Below are 11,250 nucleotides of genomic sequence, written 5' to 3'. Positions count from 1 at the left end.
CACAGTAAATGAGGAAGAAGTGGAAGAGAATGTAGAACCTTCTGTAAGTAAGACATTTAATGATCACATAACAAAATTTGCAATAGTCTCTAATGAAAGACCAAATGTTACTTGTATTTGTTGCCGCAGAACTCATTATAGAAAACAAACTAGGAATGTTGATCTCTACAGAAAGAGTGAAAATGAAGATAATTATAAGTGGAAGGATTTTGCCACATATATATTTCTAGAAAATTGTTTTGAATTGGGTGAAGATCAGCGTATTTGTAAATACTGTTACAACAAGTTAGAGGAAAATAGAATGCCGACCAGAGCTGTACATAATAATTTAGAATTGGATGCTATTCCTGCTGAACTTTCTGAATTAAATACATATGAGTCTATACTCATTCAGTGTGTTCATCCGTTCCAGACCATAGTACGTATGGAGCCCAAAACTGGTAAATTACCTCCTTCAGATTTACTGAGAGGTTTAAAAGGTAGAGTGGTGTATTTGCCCTTGGATTTGAAAAAAAATATGGAAACTATTGATGCGGATACTTTGGAAACTGAACCATTAATTATTCTGGTTAATGGTGTACCTACAAAGAATAAGAAGATTTGGCAGGAGCTGGTAGATGTGCGGAAAGTACAAAGAGCAAATTTGTATTTGAAAAAAAATAACAAATGGTATGAATCAATTTATATAGAAGAAGAAGAAGAAGAAGAAGATTTTCAAGAAGACACAGAAACACCAACTGGACAAATTGAAAAAGTGGACAAGTCAAAGGAAGAAGAAATTTATGAACATTTTAGCATACATCCTCTTCATTCGAAAGAAGTTATGGGAGACAATATTGATCTCTTTCAGATGAAGAAAGCAAAAGGAACTCCTGTGAGTGTATGGGAGGAGAGCTTGGAAGCTCGATGTTTTCCTCAGCTGTTTCCTAAAGGAAAAGGAGGACGATACGATGAACGTCCAGAACAGATTCCAGCTTCAGAGTATCGGACTACAAGACTATATGCTGAAGATCCCAGATTTCGACTAAGTATTCCTTATTTGTTCCATCTTTTATTTGAAAGCGACTTGTCTGCACTGTCTTATGCAGTAAATCACATTTTAAAAAGTGGAGTACATTTACAAAATGTGGCTGCTAAGGATTTTATGGAGAAAGTGCAGCACCGAGATGATCATTTGGAAACACAACTGATCAATCTGATGGCTTGTCAGCGTGGGACAAATGAATATTGGTACCGACGCCATGGTGAACTAAAATGCATGTTACGGAATTTAGGAACACCAACATGGTTCCTTACCCTAAGCTGTGCCGAGTACGCTTGGGATGATTTACTGGATTTTCTACGAGAGGCCAATTCAAACATTAAAAACATCGAATACAAGACAGCAGGAGAACTGTGCTCATTGGATCCGGTTAATGTTTGCAGATATTTCAATCATAGATTTGAGGCTATGATGTCCTTCATCTGCAATAAAAAAAATCCACCCCTTGGAGAAGTAGTGGATTTCTTTTGGAGAAAAGAGTACCAGGCAAGAGGTGCTCCTCATATTCATATGCTGTTGTGGATCAAGGATGTCCCAAAGTTTGGAACAGATGCTGATGAAGCAGTGTTATCTTACATTCAAGAATATGCAACATGTGCTATACCAAAAAGCACAGAAGAGAACAAGTTAAAGGAGCAAGTTTTACGTTTCCAAAGTCATCGGTGTGGAAAATACTGTCGACGGAAATACAAGAGCAAAGAAAAATACTACACTAAATGTCGATTTGGATTTCCTAGACCTGTTCTTTCAAATGGAAGAGTAAACAGTTTTATGTCAGCTGTGAGACATACTATCACAAGAAAATCACCTAAGAATACCTACAACCTTAAAAGAAAAGAAGAATCAAAAAATATAAATGACTACAACCCAGTCATTTTATCCATGTGGAACGCTAACATGGATATACAGTATGTAGCTGACAATTCCATTGCTGTTGCACGATATGTAACGTCTTACATTACGAAATCAGAAAAAACAGAATTGAAGGAAATGTGGGAAGAGATTTCTCACGAGAAGACTGTCAGTAAGAAGCTGCACAGTTTCAGTTTGAAGATGTTATCGCATCGAGAAATTGGATCCTACGAATGTTCAGATAGGTTATCTTCTGCAAGTCTCTACTCGAAGTCAAGAAGAATAATTTGGGCAAGTTTAGGCCTTGCAGCAATGAGAAATCGGGTACTGAAATCTGTAGGAGAAATTGAATATTTGGTCGAGAATGACCCAGAAAGTACAGATATATTGAAAACAAACATGTTGGACACATATTATCCCAAGAGAAGTCAACATCTGGAGAACATGTGTCTCTATGAAGTGCTGCAGAACTACATTTATTCAAGGAAAGCCACAGAAGACATCAATAATGGAAAATATAAAGTCGTTGGTGAAGAAGGATGTTTGGTGAAGCAAACAAAAGGAAGTTTGATAAATCACCGGAAGCTGAGTTGCGACACTACTGACAAGAAAGAATTTTACTACTTGGCTCTTTTACAGTTGTTTAAACCATGGCGTACAGAGGATGAACTACTGGGAGAATTTCAAAGCTATGAAGATTCATTTAATGCTTGCAAAGACAGCATACAATGCAATACATTCACAACTTATCTGCAAATGTTAAATGAAGAAATTGAACAGGAAACTACAATTGCAGCAGAAATAGCTAGAGACAGTTCTCAGGACAGCCAAAGTTCAGGAACACACAGTCAAGATCCCCTAGGACAACCAATCATTGAAAATGAAGCATCAATAGCCATGAATGAAGTGGAAACGGCTATGAATCAAGCTCAAGAAGAATTTATAGACTTAGAAAATTTGGAAAGACAACTGAATCAAGAGCAGCAACAAATTTATGAAGAGATCAAAAACAAAATTGATCACGGATTTCTACATGTAAAAAAAGAGTGCTCATGCACATCATTTCATCCAATCAGGATGTATGTAAGCGGACAAGCTGGAACTGGAAAAAGTTTCCTAATAAAAGTCATCAGAAGCTACCTACAGCAAAAAACGGATTCTACTTTGTCTTGTGTGGTTACTGCTCCAACTGGGTTAGCAGCATATAACATAAAAGGAATCACCTTACATCGTTTGCTAATGTTACCAGTGGAGCATGAGAACAAAATACAATTCAACAAGCTAACTGGAGAAGCATCCTTGGAAGTTTCAAGAGTATTGAAGAAGATGCAAGTTCTCATTATTGATGAGGTGAGCATGGTATCAAACCTAATGCTTGCCTTTGTGCATTTAAGAATGCAGCAAATTTTGAAGACAGACTATGACATGTTATTTGGTGGAAAACACGTCATAGTTTTTGGAGATCTTTTGCAACTTACTCCAGTTAAAGGACAACCAGTGTTTAATACTGTGACACATGAAGACACGAAGAAGTCATTGGGAAGCATCGGAAATACAAATATTTGGTCCTTCTTTGAGTACAAGGAACTTACTACTAATATGAGGCAAGCAAACGATGAAGAATATGGAAGTATTCTGAAAGATATCACGATTGGACTACTGACAGAAGTTGGCAAAAAAGCATTACAGAGTCGGCTGCTACATAATTTATTTCCAAAGGAAGAAATAGTTGCAGAGAAGATATACAAGAACATTGCAGAAAACAAAAGTGTCATCTGCTTAATGCCAACTCTACGTGAATGCTCAATATTCAATGAGGAGCTTTTGAAATTGGAAAAGGAAGAGATCAGGAAATTGGAAGCAGTGGACAAAATTGAGGATGGAAGAATTACTGTCACAGTAACAGGCAAACTGAAAAATAAATTGGACTCACTAGAGAAGAACATCTCCAAAACAGCTGGATTAGAAAAAAATCTATATGTTTGCATGAACTGTAGAGTGTTTTTAAGGAGAAATTTGGATGTTGAGAAAGGTTTAGTTAATGGAGCGATGGGAAGAGTTGTGGGTTTTATTAATTACCAGAAAAAAGAAGGAGTTGAATGTTTAAAAATAAAATTTGATCAGATAGATGAAGTTAAAGATATTTGTCGTTGTACAGTTCGTTTTATGCTTGTGAAAGACTTATATGTACGTAGGAAGCAGTTTCCGTTTTCTCTAGCATATGCTGTAACTATTCACAAGTCTCAAGGATTGACTGTAGATTGTGCATTTGTGAACATTGGTTCAACTGTGTTCAAAGAAGGTATGGCATATGTTGCTTTGTCACGAGTCAAAACATTATCAGGTTTATTCATGATAGACTTTGATGAGTCAAAAGTTAGTGCTGATACAAACTGTGTAAAAGAGTATAATAGATTAAGAAGAAGCTATGCTCCTCATTTAGGTCAGTATCCTGTGTTGGAGAAACATGTAGTTTCTCGTAAAAGAAAAAATGAGAATATCTGTAGTGAAGATGTAGAGAAGAGGAAAAAAAAGAGGAGTGATGTAATTGCAAGCAAAAAGAAAAAGGAAAATGAAGAACAGGTTGTAGGATGTCATTTTGAAAATAGCTCTGGTGTCAACTGCTACGCAAATGTAGTGCTGAATGTTGCATTTTATCTGGAAAGTTTGCAAGAGCAGATAATAGTAAATCAGGGAAAAAGATTCTGTTCAGAGCTGAGTCTCCTTTTTCAAAAGCTGAGTAAAGATAAAACTCAAATAGAAAGTGCTACTGACATTAGAAAACTTTTAGATGTATGTTCAGGACGAACACAGTTTTCTCAAAATGAACAGCAAGATGCACATGAATTTTTGATGTATTTTCTTCATGTAGTGGAAGAAGAAGGAGTTCCCATTGACATTTTTTTTGGTCTCTCTTATAAATGGGAACATAGTTGTGATAATTGTTATAATATATGTGGCTCTATTGTTGATAATGAAAGGTTTATTTATTTGACATTGCCAGAGAGTAAAACAGTCACTTTTGCAAAATTAGTTAAAGATGCTAATCATAGCATGAAATGTAGTGAGTGTAATTCTGACATGTTTTCAACATTAATTTTAAAGGAATACGGACAGTATGTAATTTTAATGATGCAACGATGTAGAGCTGATGGTTCAAAATTGGATACTTTAATAAAGAAGTTTACAGGACAGCAATTATCAATTTCAGGAAAAACTTTTGTAACTGTTGCAATAATTTTCCATGAAGGACCTACTGTTACTTCTGGACATTACACAGTTTATCTTAAATGTGAAAAAGGCTGGACACTGTGTAATGATTCCCAATTGGTTTTTAAGCAACGTTTGCCTTTTGATTTAGCAAATTCCTATTTAATCTTCCTGAAACCTAAATTTTAGAGAGACTTGGCAAGATCTGGACAAAACAATTTTACCATTTTAATGGATTACCATTGCAATTTTGTAAAAAAAAGATTTTTTAAATTATCATTTGGCCTAATGGAAAGATAACCAATTGTAATGTGGACTTTTTTAATTTTTAATGAAACTTTGAAAAACCAATAATTTAGAGATTATCGGTAACTTCTGCACATTTTCAATTTTGGAATGTTATTGGACTGCCATTGGAAATTTTTTCAAAAATGTTTTAAAAAATTACTATTTGGCCATGTGGAAAAGTAACCATTTCTATTGTGGACTTAATAAATTATTCAAAAAATTTTCGTGAACCAAAATGTTACAGAGAATCGGTGAGATCTGGACAAATTAAACTTTAGAATTTTATTGGATTACCGTTGGTAATTTATTCCAAAAAAAAATTTAAAATTACTATTTGGTCTAAAGGAAATGGAATCAGATGTATTTTGGAGTTATTTGAGATATCATATTGTGATTATACTTCTGAAACAAACATATCAGACGGTATTTTAAAGAAATAAGTATTGGTATTAGATGATATTTTTTTAGAATATTATGCATTTCTATAATGTTAAGTTTAAGTAAAAAGAGATTCTGGGCTTTTTTATTACAATCTTTGTGATTGTTATTTTTTGTTGCCCGCTGTAAAATGATGAATGCAATTGCTTTCACAATTTATAGTGAAATGCAATATATTCTGAAAACAGCAAAAATAAGGCAAAAATATTTTTGGGAAAAAAATGTAAATATGTGTACTGTATTATAAAATGTTTTAAAAATATTAATACTTTTTTCTTTTTTTCCAGATAGATATAGAAAATTTTCGAAAACTACAAACATTTTTAAAACTATTTTTTAAAAAAACAAATGAATAAATATTTTTTCAGTGAGTATGGTAAGTCAATAATAATAATTGTAGTCTCTCAAGGACAATGTAATGTGATAAATGATTTTTAGTGTTTTTTTAAAAAAAAAAAAAAAAAGGACGCGCACCGTACGCGTACGGTAAAAAAAAATAAAAAAAAGTTTTTAAAAACATATGTAAAAAAAAGATGAAAGATAAGGTTGGCTCTTAAAAGAACCGTTGTGTTCATGCAGGGACAGAGGAAAGGAAGCATGGGAAAATTATTCAAAGCGACAAATGTGCTGATCTATTTTGTTGTTCACTAGGGAAACACTGGTCTCCCTATGGCAAATTAGATCTTTACAAAATGTGCAATGAATATCAACCTTCCGAAATCGTGGGTTCATTTCCAGAGGGCCAGCAAAAGGAGATTCTCCCCCCACAGATGAAGGGCTCACCTGACCTGCAGAAGAAGGAGTCAGCCCTGCAGATGATGGTTCAGGCTGAGCTACTGTGGATGTACTGGCTCGTCTTTCTGAAGAGTTACCTCCAAAAAGATGACCATGTGTCCTTCTGTGTACATCCTGGCGGTGTCTCTTCATGGTGTGATTCCCAAAGGAATACTTCCTGTTAGGATTACCTCTAGAAAGTACACGCTTACACAGCTTACAAGTCACTAAGGGTGCATTTACCTTTTGCTGGCCTTCAGGAAAAGTAAAATAAACCCATACATAAGAGGGCTTTTGTTTCCTCGATCTCTGCCTCAAGACAGTGCTGCTAGTGCTAGCCTCACTCTCAGAAGAGCTCTGCTGTTCTGCCATCGTATCCCAAAGACAAACCAGCTCCTTCTCCCAAGGGATCACAAGCAGAAATGAGGGGAATGGGTGTGGTGTAGGAGAGTTCTAGAACTGAAAGTAGTTTCAACCAATCAAAAGTTGTGTTTCATGATCACATGACCTACCGTACGCTTACGGTACGCTTACGGTACGCTTACGGCAAAAGTGCGCATGCGCGTAAAAAAGACACGCGCTTGCGCGCATGCGCATAACAGTCACTCCCGGCACTTCCGCGTAACGTGCGCGTGTAGCGTACACGCGTACGCGTCCCACGCGGAGTACGCGCGGCTACTCAAATTGCGTAACTATATGCAAGCAGCGTAGGAAAATTACGGACGTTGCGTAAACCGTACACTTACCGTGAGCTTAGCATTTAAAAAACCTTGCAAATTCACTGAAAAAACCATGGGTTTCACACACGTTATAGTTAGGAATTAGCATTTAAAAAACCTTAGAAATTCAGTGAAAAAACCATAGGTTTCACACATGTTATAGTTAGCTGGACATTTTACTCGTAAAAAACCAATGAAATTGCCCCGTTATAGTTAGTTCAGCTAACTATAACTCGCGCGCCCGCAATGCACTGCTGATGACGTCACATATTACATCACTCATGACATGGTCAGTGACATCACTCATGACATCACTGATGACATCTCAAATGACATCACTGATGACATCACTGATGACATCATCCTTGTGATAGAGTGGTAGACCTCCTCTCACCCTAATATAACCTTTGACACACACATTCAAAAATAGAGACTAAAATTTTCAAAACAATGGACATACCAATACCAGTTACAACAACCTCTTCAGTAATTCTAAGATCCACATACACATCCACTCATTCACCAACAGTCCAATACAGTCACTCATACATGTACTCACTCATCATATGTACTCATGCACCTATACATCCTGTTACACAATGCCACTCATGCATAGAGTTACTCACACACATAGTCACTCGTGCTAATAAAGAATCAAACATACATTTACTTGCATATACAGTTATACACACACCACCATACTTACTTCTACGGAAACTTACACATACTTAGTCTTTTAAACAATCACTTATAGAAACACATACTTATTCATACAGGAACTCTTCCAATCTCTCACCCTTGCATATACTCACATATATACACCAATAGTCACATATACTAGTTTTAAACATATGTAGTTACTCATAAAGACACTATTGAGACAGTCATTCACTCACTAACACACCCATACACACACTCATCCACCCATGCAGTCCTGCACACATGCTGTCTTCAACACACACAAACAGTGAGTCACTCATTCATGCACCTATGCACTACGTAATACCCCCCACCGAACCATGCAGACACTCAGACTGATACTCAAAAAACCAACTAATAACCTATATAGTCACCCATGTAGCTACTCACCAACCCATGCAGCCACTTATACACAAAGTGAGAGACTGATACAGATATATACATATTTAAACATTACTCACTAAGCCATGTATTCACTAAGATACACTTAATCAGTCAGTTAAACAATCAATTTTTCAAAAACAAATCATCCATTTAGACACTTATATACCCATTTATTCTTCCATCGACCTTGAGATATACATATATAAAACATATTTAATTTTCAGAAAAACACACATTCACTGGATGATGTCATCAGTGATGTCATCAGTGATGTCATTTGAGATGTCATCAGTGATGTCATGAGTGATGTCACTGACCATGTCATGAGTGATGTAATATGTGACGTCATCAGCAGTGCATTGCGGGCGCGCGAGTTATAGTTAGCTGAACTAACTATAACGGGGCAATTTCATTGGTTTTTTACGAGTAAAATGTCCAGCTAACTATAACATGTGTGAAACCTATGGTTTTTTCACTGAATTTCTAAGGTTTTTTAAATGCTAATTCCTAACTATAACGTGTGTGAAACCCATGGTTTTTTCAGTGAATATATATATATATATTACCTACTGGCGGTCGCCAGTAGGTAGTTATAGTTAGGACCCCTTTTCCATAGGAAAACCTCAACATTCTATTTTGAATAACTTTGGCGCCGGTCGATGAATCCTCGCGAATTTCTCAAAATAGGTGGGGCGCTACGCTCCGCTCCTACCCTGAAAGTCTCGGGGGGATTCGTCAAGCGGGGGCTGAGATAAAAGGGGGGTCCCAAAACGCGTTTTTCCCATGCATTTTTCCATAGGACCTTTAGAACGAGCTACAGCCCGAACGGCTGAACAGAATTACTAGAAATTTGGCAGAGAGGTAGTCCCTAGGTCAAGGAAGTGCCTTTTGTAGGTTTGGTGTAAATCTGTTCAGTAGATTCTGAGAAAATAGCCTTTAAATCAATATATATATCTGAGCCCGCTTACGGTACGCTTACCGTACGCTTACCGTAAGCGTACGGTGGCGTGCGCGAGCGCGATTCTGATTGGCTCTTAGATCTTAGTAAACATTCGAATCGGCCGAAACCAGGAAGCGGCGGCCGCCATTTTGTCTCTCGCACTGAGTGTTGTTTATCAAACAAGATGGCCAAAAACATGTTACGGGGCTGTTTTGACAACTCCCTCCCACATAGTCATGTTGAGGGAGTCCCCAAACATCCCCCAAGAGCAAAAACGGTTTTATTTTTTTTCGCCAATTTCGCCGAGTACGCTTACCGTACGCTTACCGTAAGCGTACGGTAAAAAAAATAAATTAAAAAAAACACTATCCACACTTACCCCACCCCCTGTGCTTTTGGTGGCCGTAGGCCACCAAATGTACAGGGCTTATTAATAGGAAAAAAAACTAAATTTTGGCAACATGAAATTATAAAATCGAAATAAAAAAAACACTATCCACATTGACCCCACCCCCTGTGCTTTTGGTGGCCGAAGGCCACCAAATGTACAGGGCTTATTAAAGTTGATAAAAATGGCGTAAAGTAACTTAGCATTTAAAAAACCGTACAAATTCACTGAAAAAACCATAGGTTTCACACACGTTATAGTTAGGAATTAGCATTTAAAAAACCTTGCAAATTCACTGAAAAAACCATAGGTTTCACACATGTTATAGTTAGCGGAAATTTTACTGATAAAAAACCAGTGAAATTGCCCCGTTATAGTTAGTGCTGGCAACTATAACTCACGCGACCGCAATCTTCTGCTGATGACATATGTGTCTTTATGAAAAAAAAATATTTGTAATATATGTATAGCTAAAAATGTATGGAAGAAGACATGGGCAAATAAGTGTCTAAATACAGTATTAGCATCAGCAGAAGATTGCGGTCGCGTGAGTTATAGTTGCCAGCACTAACTATAACGGGGCAATTTCACTGGTTTTTTTATCAGTAAAATTTCCGCTAACTATAACATGTGTGAAACCTATGGTTTTTTCAGTGAATATATATATATATATATATATATATATATATATATATATATATATATACAAATAATTACCACTGCATGCTTCCTTCTATCCATTAGTTTTTTAAGTAGATATATGTAAATATGTCTATTTGTTATTATATGTGTTTTAACTTTTTAAATTCAGTTAATGTGTTATATTTGTTAAACTATATATTACATTTTTCTTTTAATTAATGTTATTACTTCATTTATTTAATATTTTTTAATTTGTTTAAAAAACAATATAGACTACAACGATATTAATGACAGCTATATTTTTTTCAATAATTTTGTACTTACATTATCAATCAACCAATGAATCATGATATTTGTAGAGCGCGCTACTTACCCATGAGGGTCTCAAGGTGCTGAGGGGGGTGGGGAGAGTTGCGCTACTGCTCGAAGAGCCAGGTCCTGAGGAGTCTTCTGAAGGCGAGTAAGTCTTCGGTCTGCCGTAGCTGGGTAGGTAGGGTGTTCCAGGTCTTGGCGGCGAGGTAGGAGAAGGATCTGCAGCCGGAGGTTGTTCGTTGGATGCAGGGGACGGTGGCGAGTGCGAGGCTGGCGGAGCGGAGCTGGCGGGTGGGGGTGTGGAAGCTGAGTCTGCTGTTCAGGTAGGCTGGTCCAGTGTCGTGGAGTGCTTTGTGTGCGTGGCTGAGGAGTTTGAAGGTGATCCTCTTGTCGACGGGGAGCCAGTGTAGGTTTGTCAGGTGGGGGGGTGATGTGGCTGCGGCGGGGGACGTTGACGATCAGTCGGGCGGAGGCATTTTGGATGCGCTGTAGTCGTCGTAGGTGTTTGGCTGGGATTCCGGCATAGAGTGTGTTGCCGTAGTCCAGCCTGCTGCTGATGAGG

Source organism: Triturus cristatus, chromosome 9 (assembly GCF_964204655.1).
Source record: "Triturus cristatus chromosome 9, aTriCri1.1, whole genome shotgun sequence".
Taxonomy (NCBI): Eukaryota; Metazoa; Chordata; class Amphibia; order Caudata; family Salamandridae; genus Triturus; species Triturus cristatus.
The sequence above is the reverse complement of the archived record's forward strand: the minus strand, read 5'-3'. Positions refer to the sequence as shown.